Source organism: Salmo salar, chromosome ssa09 (assembly GCF_905237065.1).
Source record: "Salmo salar chromosome ssa09, Ssal_v3.1, whole genome shotgun sequence".
NCBI classification, from domain to species: Eukaryota; Metazoa; Chordata; class Actinopteri; order Salmoniformes; family Salmonidae; genus Salmo; species Salmo salar.
The window spans coordinates 29326185-29344989 of record NC_059450.1 but is presented as its reverse complement, the minus strand read 5'-3'; the positions used below and the strand labels follow the sequence as shown (position 1 = coordinate 29344989).

At 43.3% G+C, this 18805-nt stretch overlaps 1 protein-coding gene across 1 annotated transcript in view; it reads left to right on the top strand.

The window, feature by feature from the left end:
• Positions 1-18805, top strand: part of LOC106611167 (cysteine-rich motor neuron 1 protein) — a 185025-nt gene that overhangs the window by 20408 nt on the left and 145812 nt on the right. The window lies entirely within an intron of this gene.

Below are 18805 nucleotides of genomic sequence, written 5' to 3'. Positions count from 1 at the left end.
CATCCAAGTGCGTGGGTAGTTTGAGTTCTGATCTGATTTTCTCGATATTATGTTCGCCCCATATGCCTCTGCCAGTTCTATAGGATTTATTATTGGCAGTAATTAACTCAGCTAATTTTTATGTGCTTCTTTATTAATTATTAAATACCCAGACATAAATCAAACTGAATTATCAATTCCCAGCTTCACTTAGGGGTGGTATGCAGTCTCCATACTGATTGAATAGCTGTCACTGAGCTTGGTTTTCAGGATCTTCATCCTTTTCTGTTGTTCCCCCAGCATATTTAAAATTCTGTTACAGTTGCACTTTGAATAACAACTCGTAAATCTCTGGCGCTACACAATTTTGTCATTTATTTATCTGCTCTTTTGCTGCTCCTGTTTTCTCCCATTTTTTATTTTTTAGTGTGAGGGGTTTTGTTTGTTTAGTCAGATATTTTTTCTCTGACAGGCTCTCCTCAGTGCATCTGTGATGTTCAAAAAAACAACCAAACAAACAAACAAGCTTTTTGTTGAAAAGCTGATAAGGATTCAATTAGGCCTATCAGAATGCAGTCCCCCATGGTAACCCAGACTTTATCTCAGTGTCTGCTGTTGTGTCCACAGTTCTCTGGCAGTAGACGGCCAATTAAATCACTAGAATATAGGTTTGTTATGGCAACCAACCGTCCTAGCAATGGGGATGAGGGCCCTTGTTGTTAAACTGTGGCAGGTATACCTTCACATGCCGCACACGTGCGTGCGTCGGCGTGCGCCATCGCGCGCAAGTAGATTTTGTTCACCCACACCAGACGCGATCAGGACATACAGGTTGAAATATCAAAAGAGACACTGAACCAATTATATTAATTTGGGGACAGGTCAAAAAGCATTAAACATTTCTGGCAATTTAGCTAGCTGGCTTGCTGTTGCTAGCTAATTTGTCCTGGGATATAAACATTGGGTTGTTATTTTACCTGAAATCCACAAGGTCCTCTACTCCGACAATTAATCCACAGATAAAACGGTAAATTTGTTTCTCGTCATCTCTCCTCCGTTGTACAGGCTTCTTTTTCTTCTTTGGACCTTATGGCGGTTGCCAATCAACTTCATAGCATTAGTACAACCGACTGGAGTGTGGTAATCTTTCCATCACCCATGTGGGTTTAAATATGCTCCTAAAAACCAATGTATCCTGTTTGGCTGGTTCAGTCATTTGTTATGGCTGGTGGTGGAAGGTGTTGTGAACGTTGGTGGTCTTGGGCCTGTCTGTCTGTCTGTGTGTGTCTGTGTGTCTGTGTGTGTGTGTGTGTGTGTGTGTGTGTGTGTGTGTGTGTGTGTGTGTGTGTGTGTGTGTGTGTGTGTGTGTGTGTGTGTGTGTGTGTGTGTGTGTGTGTGTGTGTGTGTGTGTGTGTGTGTGTGTGTGTGTGTGTGCATATGCGTGCATCTTCTGTATCTATGTGTGTGTGTCTGCTCTCTGTCTTGACACGGTAGTCTTTTGGATGTGTGTGTAGAATGAACTCTTGCTGCCGTAACCACAGACTGAGAGATTACACTGAGTACAGACTGGGGTTATTATAATCAGCAGCATCACAGGTATTACAGACATTTCTTAGTGTACCAATGAGCCTTGTTTTGGTTCAATGAGGGCAGACCCATAAGGCGGTGCACAATTGGCCCAGCGTCGTCCAGGTTTGGCCTGGGTAGGTCGTCATTGTAAATAAGAATTTTTGACTTGCCTAGTTAAATAAAAATAAAAATAATTCCAGAGTTTTTCTTTATTTTTACTATTTTCTACATTGTAGAATAATAGTGAAGATATCAAAACGATGAAATAACACATATTGAATCATGTAGTAACCAAAAAGGTGTTTACCAAATCAAAATATATTTGAGATTCTTCAAAGTAGCCACCCTTTGCCTTGATGACAGCTTTGCACACTCTTGGCATTCTCTCAGCCAGCTTCATGAGGTAGTCACCTGGAATCCATTTCAATTAACAGGTGTGCCTTGTTAAAAGTTCATTTGTGGAATTTCTTTCCTTCTTAATGCGTTTGAGCCAATCAGTTGTGTTGTGACAAGGTAGGGGTGGTATACAGAAGATAGCCCTATTTGGTAAAAGACCAAGTCCATATTATGGCAAGGACAGCTCAACTAAGCAAAGAGAAATGACAGTTCATCATTACTTTAAGACATAAAGGTCAGTCAATGCGGAACATTTCAAGAACTTTGAAAGTTTCTTCAAGAGCAGTCACAAAAACCATCAAGCGCTATGATGAAACTAGCTCTCATCAGGACCGCCGCAGGAAAGGAAGATCCAGAGTTACCTCTGCTGCAGAGGATAAGTTAATTAGAGTTACCAGTCTCACAAATTGCAGCCCAAATAAATGCTTCACTTAGTTAAGGTAACCAACACATCTCAACATCAACTGTTCAGAGACTGCGAGATTCAGGCCTTCATGGTCGAATTGCTGCAAAGAAACCACTGCTAAAGGACACCAATAAGACGAAGAGACTTGCTTCGGCTAAGAAACACGAGCAATGGACATTAGACCAGTGGAAATCTGTCCTTTGGTCTGATGAGTCCAAATTTGAGATTTTTGGTTCCAACCACCATATCTTTGTGAGACGCAGAGTAGGTGAACGGATGATCGTATGTGTGGTTCCCACCGTGAAGCATGGAGGAGGAGGTGTGATGGTGTGGGGGTGCTTTGCTGTTTACACTGTCAGTGATTTATTTAGAATTCAAGGCACACTTAACCAGCATGGCTACCACAGCATTCTGCAGCGGTATGCCATCCCATTTTTTTGCACTTAGTGGGATTATCATTTGTTTTTCAACAGGACAATGATCCAACAGACCTCCAGGCTGTGTAAGGGCTATTTGACCAAGAAGGAGAGTGATGGAGTGCTGCATCAGATGACCTGGCCTCCACAATCACCCAACCTCAACCCAAATGAGATGGTTTGGGATGAGTTTGACCGCAGAGTGAAGGAAAAGCAGCCAACAAGTGCTCAGCATATGTGAGAACTCCTGCAAGACTGTTGGTGAAGCTGGTTGAGTGAATTGTTGTTTAACACTTTTTTGGTTACTACGTGATTCCATGTGTTATTTCATAGTTTTGATGTCTTCACTATTATTCTACAATGTAGAAAATAGTAAAAATAAAGAAAAACCCTTGAATGAGTAGGTATGTCCAAACTTTTGACTGGTACTGTAAGTATTCACACCCCTGACTCAATACTTTGTAGAAGCACCTTTGACAGAGATTACAGCTGAGTCATCTTCGGTATGTCTGTATCAGCTTTGCACATCTGTATTTGTGATTTCCTCCCTTTCTTCCTTGTAGATTTTCTCAGTCTGTTAAATTAAGCCATGTTCAAATTGGCAGTTTGATGTGACTCAAATCCTATTAATTTGCATATCCGATTTGAATCTTTGCTTTTTCCTGCAGTCCGAACAGCCAAAAAGCACATGGTATCGGTGTCCATAAGCTGTTTTAGGTCATAGGAAATGATGACAGAGACATTATGTACAAAAAGTTAAGATCAGCGTAAAAACACACACAAAATAGCAGAATTGGTCAGGAGCCCGTAAGACTTCTGTTATCCACTGCAGCACCATCTTCCTCTCTTTTCACATTCACTCTGTTGGTAATGCTTACAAATTGGATCATATCTCTAAAAGTAGCTGAGATCCCACTCTGGAAGTTTGATATGCCAATAGAGTATATTATGTTCAAAAATATATTGTAATATTTGTCAAATCAAAATGGTGTGTTGGTATTGATCAATGTTAATAAATTAATGTAAGATTTTTTTTAATTGAAATCCAAATACTACTCTCTAGGTTTCTTCCTAGGTTCCTGACTTTCTATGGAGTTTTTCTTAGCAACCGTGCTTCTACATCTGCATTGCTTTCTGTTTGAGGTTTTAGGCTGGGATTCTGTACAGCACTTTGTGACATCTGCTGATGTAAAAAGGGCTTTTTAAATAAATGTGATGTGATATGTCATCAGGAAACAGCCCCATGATAATGGGCCATTTCCTCTTTTCCTGAGAATCATATTTCGAGACAGAATTATTCATTTTCTGGGCTGTTACATAAAGCCGGGTTGTTTTTCATTTTTGCACTACTTGGGTGAAGCAAGCTGATTGATTTCGAATGTGGAAGTGGAGAGGGGTGCATTTGTCCAGTTGTAATACCATACATTTTCATGCCTGCTATTTATGGTCATGACTGTTGGTCATGACTCATCTGGTTGTCTTATCTTTAGTATCCTGAGTGAGTAGACAATACCCGTATTGATTTCATATTAAACAATTGCCCCCATCAAATGAAGAGGTATTATTACCATAATTCTTGATTATACAATGGCCGTGTTCCAGGCTGACTACATTCCTGCCTGATCTCACATTCCTGGGTAGGTGTTTAATATACACTACATGGCCAAAGGTATGTCGAAACTGCTTAAAATTAGTGGATCCAGCTATTTCAGCCACACCTCTTGCTGACAGGTGTATAAAATCGAGCACACCGCCATGCAATCTCCATAGACAAACATTGGTAGTAGAACGGCCTGTACTGAACAGCTCAGTGACTTTCAACATGGCACCATCATAGGATGCCACCTTTCCAACAAGTCAGTTTGTCAAATCTCTGCTCTGCTAGAGTTGCCTCGGTCACGGTCAACTGTAAGTGCGGTTATTGTGAAGTGGAAACGTCTAGGAACAACAACGGCTCAGCCGCGAAGTGGTAAGCCACATAAGCTCACAGAACGGGACTGCCGAGTGCTGAAGCGCGTAGCACGTAAAAATCGTCTGTCCTCGGTTGCAACACTCACTTGCAACTGTAAGGTTTGGTGGAGAAGGAATAATGGAATAACTAATGCCCTTGTGGATGAATGGAAGCAAGTCCCTGCAGCAATGTTCCAAAATCTAGGGGAAAGCCTTCACAGAAGAGTGGAGACTGTTATAGCAGCTAAAGGGGGACCAACTACATAAAAATGCCCATGATTTTGGAATGAGAAGTTCGACGAGCAGCTGTCCACATACTTTTGACCATCTAGTGTATCAGCTCACCATTTGATATAGTAATCCGTTGTAATGTAGTCTGCCTGGATTGCGACCAAAGCCTTCTCCTTCTGGCAATGAATAAGGCCCAATCCAGGTGCACACAATAGCACTAGCAGCAATGTCCTTGTAAAAGATTACCAATCTGACTGAAAAAGTACCTCTGGACAAATGTACAGTATGTCAGGAATATAAATTATGTGATCTGTCATGAGTTTGTTGAACAAATAAATCTTAAATAATCTGTGCGGTACATCTCCAAGCCTGTTGTGTTGTGATAGATTGGATCTGTATGCCCGGTTGATGCGCTCTGATAGGTTGAGCAGGTACGGCTGGTGTTTTCTGATAGGTTTATCTGTACGGCTAGTGTGTTCTGATAGGTTGAATGACCCCGATGAGGTTTTCTGATAGGCCGAATGACCCCTGATGATGTGTTCCGATTGGCTGAATGACCCCTGATCATGCATTCTGCCCTAATGGCCTTTAATAACTCTCTAACACAGAGACAAAGGTCTCCTGAAAGTTCAACAGGAGATTGATAATGCTCTTGCTCTTTTCGCTCCGACTGACACCCATATTCCGCACGCCTGCTTCTACTACAGAAAATCAATCTTCAATGAAACTGGAATAGCATGTTGACCTTTCAAGCCTTTAAAGATATTTTTAGCTTAGAAAACTGTATTTTTTGTCATATCATAACCTGATAAGGAGTCTTCAGGTCTATTTGCTCACTGAGGGCTATATTTTAATAAACCTAATGCTAGTGGTTAGATCATTGGGCCACTAACCGAAAGGTTGCTGGATCGAATCCCCGAGCTGACAAGGTAAAAATCTGTCGTTCTGCCCCTGAGCAAGGCAGTTAACCCACTGTTCCCCGGCACAGAAGACGGGGATGTCGATTAAGGCAGCTCCCTGCACCTCTCTGATTCAGAGGGGTTGGGTTAAATGCGGAAGACACATTTCAGTTGAAGGCATTCAGTTGTAGAACTGACTAGGTATCGCCCTTTCCCTATGGTGAATCTAAGCGCTGCCGGTAGCGTTATAGGTCAGGGGGTGTGTGATAAATATTTTTGCTATTTTCACAGCTGTTATTTTGAGCGCAGTAGCTGGCTGTGGTGCAAAAGGCCTGGGTTTTGATAAATAAATAAGTTGTAGGTGTGACGAGGGCTTGGCCACACACTTGCCAATCAAGCCGTTCCATGACTTATTACTGCATGCATTTTGTCTCAATTTCTGTAGGTTATTGAAGGTCTTTGCATTGTCATCAGCTCAAATTCAGCTGGGGGCACAGAATATTCTCATCCAATCCCAGCATAGGCTACAGTAACGAGTGATATCAAAAGTAAAAAAAACATCTAGCATCTGCTCAATATGTTTGGATTGTTGACAGTCAACATTGTTGTAATTGGCTTTAACGAGTATAAGCCTTTACGCATTGAAAGTGTCTTTAAATATAAAATACTAGGCTCACGTAAATAGTTTTGTATGTGGGAGGCACATTCTCAATAAGCACGATATAGCCTAGGCCTACTGTTAATACTGTGTTATAGGACTGAAAGATTTGAGCAGTCTATGTTTGTTGGAGCGCGTCTTTGGTCACCGGACATGAGGCGCTCTTTGGAAATGGGGATGAATACAAGCCGAATGGAGTATGCACTGCAGGTAGGCCTATGTGAATAGTGAATAATGCAAAAGCATGTCGGCAAAACCCTCATGAGTAGACCATTTAGAAACCTTTTATGGATAGGTTCCTTGGCTAATGCATGGACAAGATCAGAAAGACACCATATGCATTGGTGTTGGACCAGCTTTTGTTATAGTAGGGTAAGGGCTTGTTTTTTAATCAAACTAAATGGAAAACAAGCGATTGTTACTGGAAAATAACTTAAACGTTTCTAAATATTAGTGCCACCAGATGATCTCATCTCACGTTCCATGGTGGGCATATAGCCTATATGGAGGGGCCACTGGATTATCTCATCTCACGTTCCATGGTGGGCATATAGCCTATATGGAGGTGCCACTGGATTATCTCATCTCACGTTCCATGGTGGGCATATAGCCTATATGGAGGTGCCACTGGATTATCTCATCTCACGTTCCATGGTGGGCATATAGCCCATATGGAGGGGTTTTTATGCACATCCAAAATAATAACAGGAGCTGGCTAAAATAATTTAATAGATAGAAAAAAGGATGTCTGCTCACTTTTTTGCCGCCGCCAAACTTGATCTTTTAATAAAGCTTTGGTGATTAAGATTTATTTCAAAGCTCAAATGCATGACAAACAAAAGAGGCTTCATTGAGAGGAGGGGAGGCTATGCTTGGTTTGTAATCAAATTAAACGAAATGTGAAAAAACATTGTTTGTATACTGCTCAAAAAAATAAAGGGAACACTTAAACAACACATCCTAGATCTGAATGAAAGAAATAATCTTATTAAATACTTTTTTCTTTACATAGTTGAATGTGCTGACAACAAAATCACACAAAAATAATCAATGGAAATCCAATTTATCAACCCATGGAGGTCTGGATTTGGAGTCACACTCAAAATTAAAGTGGAAAACCACACTACAGGCTGATCCAACTTTGATGTAATGTCCTTAAAACAAGTAAAATTGAGGCTCAGTAGTGTGTGTGGCCTCCACGTGCCTGTATGACCTCCCTACAACGCCTGGGCTTGCTCCTGATGAGGTGGCGGATGGTCTCCTGAGGGATCTCCTCCCAGACCTGGACTAAAGCATCCGCCAACTCCTGGACAGTCTGTGGTGCAACGTGGCGTTGGTGGATGGAGCGAGACGTGATGTCCCAGATGTGCTCAATTGGATTCAGGTCTGGGGAACGGGCGGGCCAGTCCATAGCATCAATGCCTTCCTCTTGCAGGAACTGCTGACACACTCCAGCCACATGAGGTCTAGCATTGTCTTGCATTAGGAGGAACCCAGGGCCAACCGCACCAGCATATGGTCTCACAAGGGGTCTGAGGATCTCATCTCGGTACCTAATGGCAGTCAGGCTACCTCTGGCGAGCACATGGAGGGCTGTGCGGCCCCCCAAAGAAATGCCACCCCACACCATGACTGACCCACCGCCAAACCGGTCATGCTGGAGGATGTTGCAGGCAGCAGAACGTTCTCCACGGCGTCTCCAGACTCTGTCACGTCTGTCACATGTGCTCAGTGTGAACCTGCTTTCATCTGTGAAGAGCACAGGGCGCCAGTGGCGAATTTGCCAATCTTGGTGTTCTCTGGCAAATGCCAAACGTCCTGCACGGTGTTGGGCTGTAAGCACAACCCCCACCTGTGGACGTCGGGCCCTCATACCACCCTCATGGAGTCTGTTTCTGACTGTTTGAGCAGACACATGCACATTTGTGGCCTGCTGGAGGTCATTTTGCAGGGCTCTGGCAGTGCTCCTCCTGCTCCTCCTTGCACAAAGGCGGAGGTAGCGGTCCTGCTGCTGGGTTGTTGCCCTCCTACGGCCTCCTCCACGTCTCCTGATGTACTGGCCTGTCTCCTGGTAGCGCCTCCATGCTCTGGACACCACGCTGACAGACACAGCAAACCTTCTTGCCACAGCTCGCATTGATGTGCCATCCTGGATGAGCTGCACTACCTGAGCCACTTGTGTGGGTTGTAGACTCCGTCTCATGCTACCACTACAGTGAAAGCACTGCCAGCATTCAAAAGTGACCAAAACATCAGCCAGGAAGCATAGGAACTGAGAAGTGGTCTGTGGTTACCACCTGCAGAACCACTCCTTTATTGGGGGTGTCTTGCTAATTGCCTATAATTTCCACCTGTTGTCTATTCCATTTGCACAACAGCATGTGAAATTTATTGTCAATCAGTGTTGCTTCCTAAGTGGACAGTTTGATTTCACAGAAGTGTGATTGACTTGGAGTTACATTGTGTTGTTTAAGTGTTCCCTTTATTTTTTTGAGCAGTGTATGTTTGTAAATACAAGGTTTAGGTGCACAAAAAGCACATCACTCATGTTCCATGGGCATTGAGCATCACGGCTGGTTAGACTGTGCTTCCGTTGTCAAAATCCATGCCAAAACCAACAGCATTACTGCTAAGACCAACTTTTGGTTGGTATTAAATATCCAAACCAGCACATACTGAAGTTGGCACTTTGGCGCACGTTTTTAAGGACATACCTCAGACATTGCCACCCCTCCCACCTCCCTGCAAGCAAGCTCACATAAGTCAGGTAAATTACCAATCCTGGAACCATGGTTTGAAAATAGAAGAGCGATGGCTTTAACAGGTCGAAACTGCAAACAAGCGTGTTTGATAATTGCGCTGGCTTAACGCCGGCCGAAAATTAAGCCCTCAGTGTTTAAGGAAATTCTTTAGTCCAAGTGGCTGTTGTGTTGAGACACTCCGATCAAGGTCCTTAGTTGGAGTTGCTCAAGACCAGCTGCTTGACGAGTTAACTTTTAACTGATCTATAATCTCCTGTGTGGGTTTATTACTGAACAAATATCTGACCAAAATGAATGTAGTAAAAGAACAAACTGACAGGTGTCACATTCTTTGTCACAGCTATTTGTGTAATGAGACAACAGTATGTTTCCATATTGAAGATATTTAATAGATAGGACTTAATTGGTGTATGTGAAAAAGGGAACAATCAAGAGGAGAACAAATTCTCACGAACAAACTTTCTGTAACTGACAGACAGGGTGCTTGCTACAGTATGTTTGACCAGCATCGGTGAGCTCTGGCCTCTGAAGCGGGCTGTTATGTGGCTGTGTCTTTATAAAGTTTAATGATGTACTCTCCTGAGGATCTGATGATTGGACTATCGCTACAGACTCTCAGCTCTCAGCAGGAACACTTTGCTGGAACGTTTAGGGGTGAGGAGCGAGTAGAGCCGTGTGAACTAAACTCCCAGCCAGGGAGCCACGCAGCCAGGCAGGCAAGGAGCATCTAGACTAGTAGACTGGTCCCACATCTGTTTGCGCTGTCTTGCCAACCCCTATGGTCATTGTTATCACAGAAACCACAACTGAGGTACAGTAAGAGAGTCATGTGGAAACACATTTTTGAATATTAGAACTTATGAATGAGAGAGAGATTTCAGTTCAGCCATATTTTTTCCGGGGACTGCTAAACAGGAAGTTTTCTTTCATGGAGTTTGCTCAGTGTGAGGCGAGGAGAGCGTCAGTTGGTTCCCCTGACCCAGCAAGGCCAAAACACATTAAAGGAAATGCCTCACATTCCTGCTGAGGAGTTCTCTCTCTCTCTCTCTCTCTCTCTCTCTCTGCTTTGGTAGGGTTACAGTGCTGCTGCCTGGATATTTGCCTGGATATTTTCAAACAATTAAACGGCCGTGCTAATTGTAGCAGACCCTGTTGTGTACAGAGAGAGAGAGAGAGAGAGAGAGAGGGAAACAGAGAGAGAAAAGGGAAGGGGGAGAAAGCGAGACGAGGGGGATTTGCGGCTGCTTCATGTCTAAATCAACATGTTTCTGTACAGGCAGGCAGAGTTCCCTGATTCTATGTGCCTCCTCTATTCAATATGGTGCTATTTTCATGGAGCCTTCCACCACCATGGAGAAAGGACTGTACTTTCACAACAGAATATGGAACTCAGATCGAGGCAGTGAAATATAATGCAAGGGGAAGGTTATGCCGACAGAATATGTATGTCATTCAGATGGAGCAGTGAATGAATGTGCCTAATAAATGTCAGGCAGAGGAAAGGCCCTATTTTACGCCCTATTTGTCAGCGTGTGTGTGCACATTAACTGATTATGTGGGACACAGGGAAAGTCATTAATTTTAGAGGTCTGTAAACAGATCCATGGCATGCATTGCTTTCTGCAGTGAGTTACACCTCAGACGACTTTGGCAGACGCAAATGTATTTGGAACATGTGTCTATCTGTCCAGTGCTGCGCTGCACAGCTGTACGGCCTGCGAACGTATTCTGTTCCACCACCTGACCTCAGCCAAGAGTTAGAGCCACTGCGTTTGCGGCTTCCTAAACTCATTCACATCAATCTGTTGGGCCGGTGGGACACTGAGTCTGGCCGAGGCTGTAACGCTATAGACACAGAGACATGTGTTAATAGGCTGTGGCCGTGTCACATTTACAGGGCAACAATGCCAATATGGCCACCGGTTACTGTGAGCACTGGACAGAAATCAAATCAAATCACATTTTATTCATCACAGGATTCGTAACAATACTTACTTACGAGCCCTTCCCAACAATGCAGAGAGAGAGAAAATAGAGAAATAATAGAAAAGTAATAACACATAATTATAAAAGTAATAATAAATGCACAATGAGTAATGATAACTTGGCTATATACACAGGGTACCAGTACCAATTCCATGTGCAGGAGTACGAGGTAATAGAGGTAGATATGTACGTATAACTAGGAATAAGGTGACTAGGCAAAAGGACAGATAATAAACACTAGCAGAAGCGTATGTGATAAGTCAAAAAAAGTGATTGCAAAAAGGTTCAATGCAGATCACAGGAGGCTGCTGAGGGGAGAACTGCTCATAATAATGGCCGGAACGGAGCCAATGGAATGTTACCATTCCACTGATTACGCTCTAGTCATTACCACGAGCCCATTCTCCCCAATTATGGTGCCACCAACCTCCTGTGATGCAGATAGTCCTGGTAACTATTTTGCAGTTTTATGGCTTGGGGGTAGAAGCTGTACAGGGTCCTGTTGGTTCCAGACTTAGTGCATCGGTACCGCTTGCGTGCGGTAGCAGAGAGTCTATGACTTGGGTGGCTGGAGTCTTTGACCATTTTTAGGGTCTTCCTCTAACACTGCCTGGTACAGAGCTCCTGGAATGCAGGGAGCTCGGCCACAGTGATGTACTGGGCCGTACGCACTACCCTCTGTAGCGCCTTGTGGTCGGATGCCAAGCAGTTGCCATACCAAGCAGTGATGCAGCCAGTCTAGATGCTCTCGATGGAGCAGCTGTAGAACCTTTTGCGGAATTGAGGGCCCATGCCAAATCTTTTCAGCCTCCTGAGGGGGAAGAAGTGTCGTCATGCCCTCTTCACAACTGTGTTGGTGTGTGTGGACCATGATAGGTCTTTAGTGATGTGGACACCAAGGAACTTGAAGCTCTCATACCCACCCCAATAAAGCCCCATCGATGTGAATGGGGACGTGATCAGCCCTCCTTTTCCTGCAGTCCACGATCAGCTCCTTTGTCTTGCTGACGTTGAGGGAGAGGTTGTTGTCCTGGCACCACACTGCCAGGTCTCTGACCTCCTCCCTGTCGGCTGTCTCATCGTTGTCAGTGATCAGGCCTACAACCGTCATGTCGTCAGCAAACTTAATGATGGTGTTAGCGTCGTGTGCGGCCACGCAGTTGTGGTCAATGAACAACATTCTCACATAGATGTTCCTCTTGTCCAGGTGGGAGAGGGCATTTTGGAGTGCAATAGAGATTCTGTCATCTGTGGATCTGTTGGAGTTGGTCCAGGGTGTCTGGGATGATGGTGTAGACAGTTTTACCTGGAACCAAAACGGTTCTTAAAAAGGTTTCTCCCATGGGGACAGCCGAAGAATCCTTTTGGAACCCTATTTTCTAAGAGTGTAGAGAGCAAATTCGTTTTCACTAATTAGTCATGGTTGATATACTGTACGTTACAGAGAATATTCAGGACAGATTGCTAACTCTACATCCAAGTATGCATTTCCCTCAATGGTATCATAAGCATTGGCACTCTTTGTAAAATATAGATACCAAAGCAGCTAAACACACTGTCGCCCTCAACCAGCAACCACATGTCAACCAAACCAGCACTACCACTTGTGGGGCCTCCTGTCCTCTAACCCAGGGCTTCTTTAGTCTCTACCACCATGCAGTGAGTCAGACAGGAATCCAGTGAAAACCCAGTGGTCAACGTATGACACACGGGACCAGAAAGGGCCACTGTGTCCTTTGTGTTGGGGACAAAGGGAAATTAAATTAAAGTATCTAAAATCGCCACTGGTGGTTGTGGTGGTGGGGCCTCTGTTCGATATTTAGCAGCCCCACACACCACAGGTTCCTGGTGGCACCTTAATTGGGGAGGACAGGCTCATAGTAATGGCTGGAATGGAATAAATTGAATTTTATTGTCACATAGAACACATGGTTTCCTAGTGTTTGATATCATTCCATTCATTCCATTCCAGCCGTTATTATGAGCTGTCCTTTCCTCACCAGCCTCCTGTGCCACGCACACACCATGGGGCCCACGCGTACATCACTCTGCAGCCTGACCTCATGGTATTGGCAGGTCCTCTCAGGCGGAAGTTTTGAGGCCACAGACAGAAAACGGTGAGCAGGCACATGCAGGAACCATCAGATTAGCAGAGCTCAGGGAGCATGGGGCTCGAAACTTTTACACCATTCCAAGTCCCACAATCACGTGTGTGTGTGTGTGTGTGTGTGTGTGTGTGTGTGTGTGTGTGTGTGTGTGTGTGAGTCTGTGTGAGTCTGTGTGAGTCTGTGTGTGTGTTTTGGGCGTTTCACCATTGCAAGTCCCAAAGCCCTATTCTCTATAGTTCAAATGGCTCCTGCTGGACAAATGCAGGGTGATTGGGTGGTGACCGTGAGCAAGGCTTAACATTATGAAGAATGTTCCCTGACATGTTCCTCCATTCTCTCAGAGGTGTTTTTTGACAGTATACTGTAGACCCAGTGCCTGTCCTATTTGAACTGTCGGAGAGACACAGACCCATGAGCACAATGGCCGGTGTTCTGTGTTATACACCAATGAGACATTGTCATCAGACTATAGTCTACATCTGACCTCTCCAGTGGATCAAGCAGTACTGTAAAAATAACATGGATCCTGGGACTCCCTGGAAAACAGTGGCACATGTTACTGAGTGAACTATCCTAGATAAATAAATACACATTTAAATGAATGAAACATCTTTTTTATATTCTAAGAAACATGTTTCCTGACAAAACATAAAAGATGAGATGTGTTTATTTTTTCCCGTGTTCCTTCATTTGGATTTGATTTGGATTTAGGTGGATGATTACCTTCTGCCAAAGATTGCAGTTCATCGTCTCCTGTTGTTCTATACTTAAACCAGGGATGGGCAACTTTGATGGGGTGGGGGCCACCAAAAAACGGAACTAATCATGAGTGGCCGCTGTGGCTCGTGGGTCTGCGTACCCACATCCATACCGCCAGTTGCCCATCCCTGACTTAAACCAACAACACTGGACTGTTTGTGATAAGCTTGTATCCTGCCTAGCCTCTAGTTCTGTACTGGTCTTATAAGATACAGTAGCTACAGTGGCAGACTTGAAAAGACTGACTGTGTGTTGCTTTCTTATTGAATTCCATGGGTATGTTTGTTTGGTCACTAGAGGTAAAACATTATGTTGTCTTTGTGTTGAATTCCAGCGGAACGGAGGCTACTGTTCATGCGTGCCTCTCATTTGTCCCGTCTCTTCTAACGATAACAAAACACCTTTCACAGAAAAATGTGTTGTTGCTCCTTTCTAATGTGATTGTATAGTCTGGTCTGTTTTGGTTTTTGTAAATGGTTTGTGGGAGATGTGGTAGGAGCCTTATTTCCTGCTCGCTCGCTACCGTCTTGTGATAAAAGTGTGTGTTTGTTTATTTATTTATTGAAACCAAATGTCATTGGTGTTGCAATCTGGAGAAACAGCTCTATTTTATTACCTTGTCACTGAGGATAGCAGTATGGGCTGTCAACAGAGTTTTTTCTGCTCTGGCTTTGCAGTTGAATTACTCTCTGTTCAGTTGGGCCAAAACTCTTTGTATGCAAATATGTGCTTCCCCGGGTCAGAAATGGCTTGGCCCATCAAATTCACGGTGACCTATGGTCGAGTGCAAATACCACCACTGAAGGGAAAGGGCATTGCAAACAGTCACCATGTGTCACTCCATTCATCAGGTACCGTATGCATGAGCACACACTCGACAGACTCAGGAAATTGCTCAGGTGAAATACATGTGAGTGACTGTTATGGTGGTATCAGAGTGGACTAGGCCATCAGCATCTGCCAAGCACAGTCACATACAGCCATGGAATGGAAATGAATGCCAAGCCAGAGGAGACACTCCATTTTATAGCAGGAGATAATATAAGTTCCATTTCCAGATTGAGGTCCCTGACTTTCCTCCGAATGGCTGTGTTTATCCCATTTAGTGTTGCCAGTGTCGGTTAGTTTTCAAGTGAACGTTAGCAAATAGATTCATTGTTTACCAGTCATGTCCAAAACTATTGAGTGTTTCTTTCTGATTTTAAACGACCCCCTCAAAGGCAATGGTATGACAACTGGGCTGGAAAATAACTGTGAAGTGCTCGTAATATGTGATCTCTGTCAACTCACAACAGCTCTGGAGAGGTCTCTTGTCCCTGTTTGTGAGCATGTGCTAACCCTATGTGTATTTTTATGAGCTTGTGCTAGCCCTGTATGTATGTTTATGAGCATATGCTATCCCTCTGTGTATGTTTCTCAGCATATTCTAGCCCTGTATGGGAAAGGGGTAAGGGAAAGGAAAGGAAGGGGATACCTAGTCAGTTGTCCAACTGAATGTATTCAACTGAAATGTGGGATACCTAGTCAGTTGTAGAACTGAATGCTTTCAACTGAAATGTGTCTTCTGCATTTAACCCAACCCCTCTTCTGCATTTAACCCAACCCCTCTGAATCAGAGAGGGTGTTTGTGAGAGTGTGCTAGCCCTGTATGGATGTTTGTGAGAGTGTGCTAGCCCTGTATGGATGTTTGTGAGAGTGTGCTAGCCCTGTATGGATGTTTGTGAGAGTGTGCTGTGCGGCTGTCGGATGTAACGTCTGTGTGTTTTTGTGTGTCTGATTGTGAATGTGTGCTATAGCTCTTCATGAATGCGTGTTAAAAGAAAAACTGGAAGTATGCATGTTTGAGAGACTAAAATATTGCTAGAGAGGTCATTTGAGTTTAACGGGTCCTTAATTTGAACCTTACCTGAAAGTGGTTGGTTTGAATGGAAAACGAGCTCAAAAAGAGCCTATTGTTTTCAGGCTGCCTACAGACTCAGAAGGGTCATGTGCTGTTTTGACTAGCAAATGCAGCAGAAAAGCATGACGCTTGTTTCTTTCATTGCAACCACATTTTATTGCGAGCAGAGAAAAAATATACATTTACAGTATGTCTTTCTATTTCTGAATGTGCTCATTCTCGAAATCAGGAAGAAAGAAGTGATGTAGACAGAAAGGGGAATGTGTTTCAAGTTGAGTCGACAGTGCTTGTCTAACAGCATAGTATTCCACCATACAGTTTACTATGGCTATGTATGAGCTTCCAAGATAAGGTCAAGCTATTGGAAAAGAACTTAAACTCAATTTGGAAATGTTTAAGGTTCTATATTAAGGTACTTCAGGTACTTTTATGCAGAAAAGTTGTTTAAATACATATAAAAAAGAATCCCAAGCACCTTTTTTCCTAAAGTTCTCAACTCTGCTGGTTTTAAACCTGATAGGCACAGTATTACATTATTGATTATGTTTTTCCACAATAGATGTGCGCTACAAAAAGTCTACATTTTCAAACAAAGGTCTATAAAGCTTTAAGCAAAGCTTCAATATACCTCCTCCTCTACCTGCTCTGTCTGCCTGTGCTTCCTTCTGTTCTCTCTCTCTCTCTCTCTCTCTCTCTCTCTCTCTCTCTCTCTCTCTCTCTCTCTCTCTTGCTCTTTCTCGCTCTTGATTTATCTTTATCTCTCTCTCTCTTTGTCTCACTGGATTTGTACAAGGCCTGTCCTTGAGACAAGCTAGTAGAAGGCCCCTTCTACACTTCTGTTAATAATTCCTCATAGAAGCCATCAAAGCCTTTGTTCATGAATTTCCCATATTAGCATCTGCAGGCCTAATGGTTCCATGTGTTATGTAACAGGGTTTCTCAAGTCAAGGATTTCTTAGGTTTGCAGGACATGTTTAGACTTTGCCTGGAATGTATAAGGCAGACAGCTTCTCTTATCACCCCTTTCGTTAGAAATATGGGTTAATTTATCCCAACACACTCACGCATGTGCACATGCACACACATTGCCCCTCTGTAGGGAGAACTCTCAAAGAAGGATGCTTTAATACTGCTGAAAATAGCTGATCTCAGTATGGGGGTGTGATGGTGTGCCTCGTGTGATAAAGGGCTGCTTATAGGGGTGGGTGGTGCTGGGGTTGGTGAGATATAGACTGGAACCAGAAGTCCATCCCATTCCATTATCACCACAAAGCTGTGCGCTCAATTCATTCTATAGCCTATAGAATTGTGCAGGGGTGTAATTGACTGGCTTATTGAATTCCAGATCCCCTTCCTGACTTGAGGAAAATAAGCCATTGTTTGTTTCCCGTCCCAAAGTCCCTGTGATGGTGCTCAGCTTGGCTTCCTGCTACCCATCAGGCATGGAGGGGACATCCATGGCCTAGGCGGCTCCGATACATCAGTGTCAGGAGTTGGGATGTTTTCAAGCAGAGCCGGCTATGGCTGTCATCAGCAGAGGTCGACAGCATTGATTCTTGAAGGTTGACAGACAGACACTAATGCACCAAAGGCCAACATAACACCACTAACGACAGGTATACAGAGACATACAGGCCATCATAAATCATGCACATTAATGAACTCAAAACTCATGAACTAACTGATTATAAGTTCAAAAAGAAACCAGTGTCAAATTAAGTAAAAGCACTTGTGGATAATTGAACATCATAGCTATCAGTTTCAAAGGCAGTCCACTATGAAGTCAGGGGGGTTGCTGAACTCTGCTGCTTTACAACTTCAACACATCTATGAAAAATGCACAAGATAAAATGGACTTCATCTTGACTTTGTCTTCCATTGGCCGCCACAAATTGAGAAAAGACACGATAATAAAGAATGTGCTTATTACTCAAGAGTCTTAACACAGTCGTAACAGTTTTTTAATTAAAGGGATAGTTCACCCATATTACAAAATAACACATTGGTTTCCTTACCAGGTAAGAAGTTTATGCAAGGTATGACAGCAATGGTTTAGTTTCCTGGCACTGTTTCCAAATGCTAACGTTTTAGCCTTTGTGGCACAAATCCGATTCAAGTCATGGTACCGATAATAGCATTTTTCTTGCATCATGCTGAAATCATCTATAAGTGACTTTGTTGAGCTTCACAATGAATTTTAGATACTTTTGGATGGTTTGGACATGATGCAAAAAATCTAATATCGGTACCATGACTTGAATGGGATTTGTGCCACGAGTGCTAAAATATTAGCCTTTGCAAACAGTGCCAGTGAAAGCATGGATTGCTGTCATACCTTGTCCATAGACCACACACTGTGTCTTTTGGATGAACTAAAGCTATGGAGATGAGATACTTTGATAACAGTAGGCTATTGTTTTTTCTTTATTTTCCCCCTTTTACCTGAGCATCCTTGTCTTGATATCTCTTCATCATCACCCCCAGTCGTTGTTAGACAATGTATGTGTGATGCTACGTACTAGCAACATGCCAGACAGGGAATTGCATTCAAGTTGTTAGATGGCCAGTGAGATGACATTTCTCTCCAAATACTTTTCACAGTTCAAACTCAACAAGGTTGCACATTGTCACCACTGCAGCTCCAATAAGTTGCAGCAAACGTATTGTTGTCACAGTAAAGTTAGTGCTCAGATTTTTCACTTTAGATGTAGGCCAAAAAAAAAACATAGATTTCAAAGTTGAACTAACCATACAACTTTATGCACAAGGACTACTTTTAACAACAT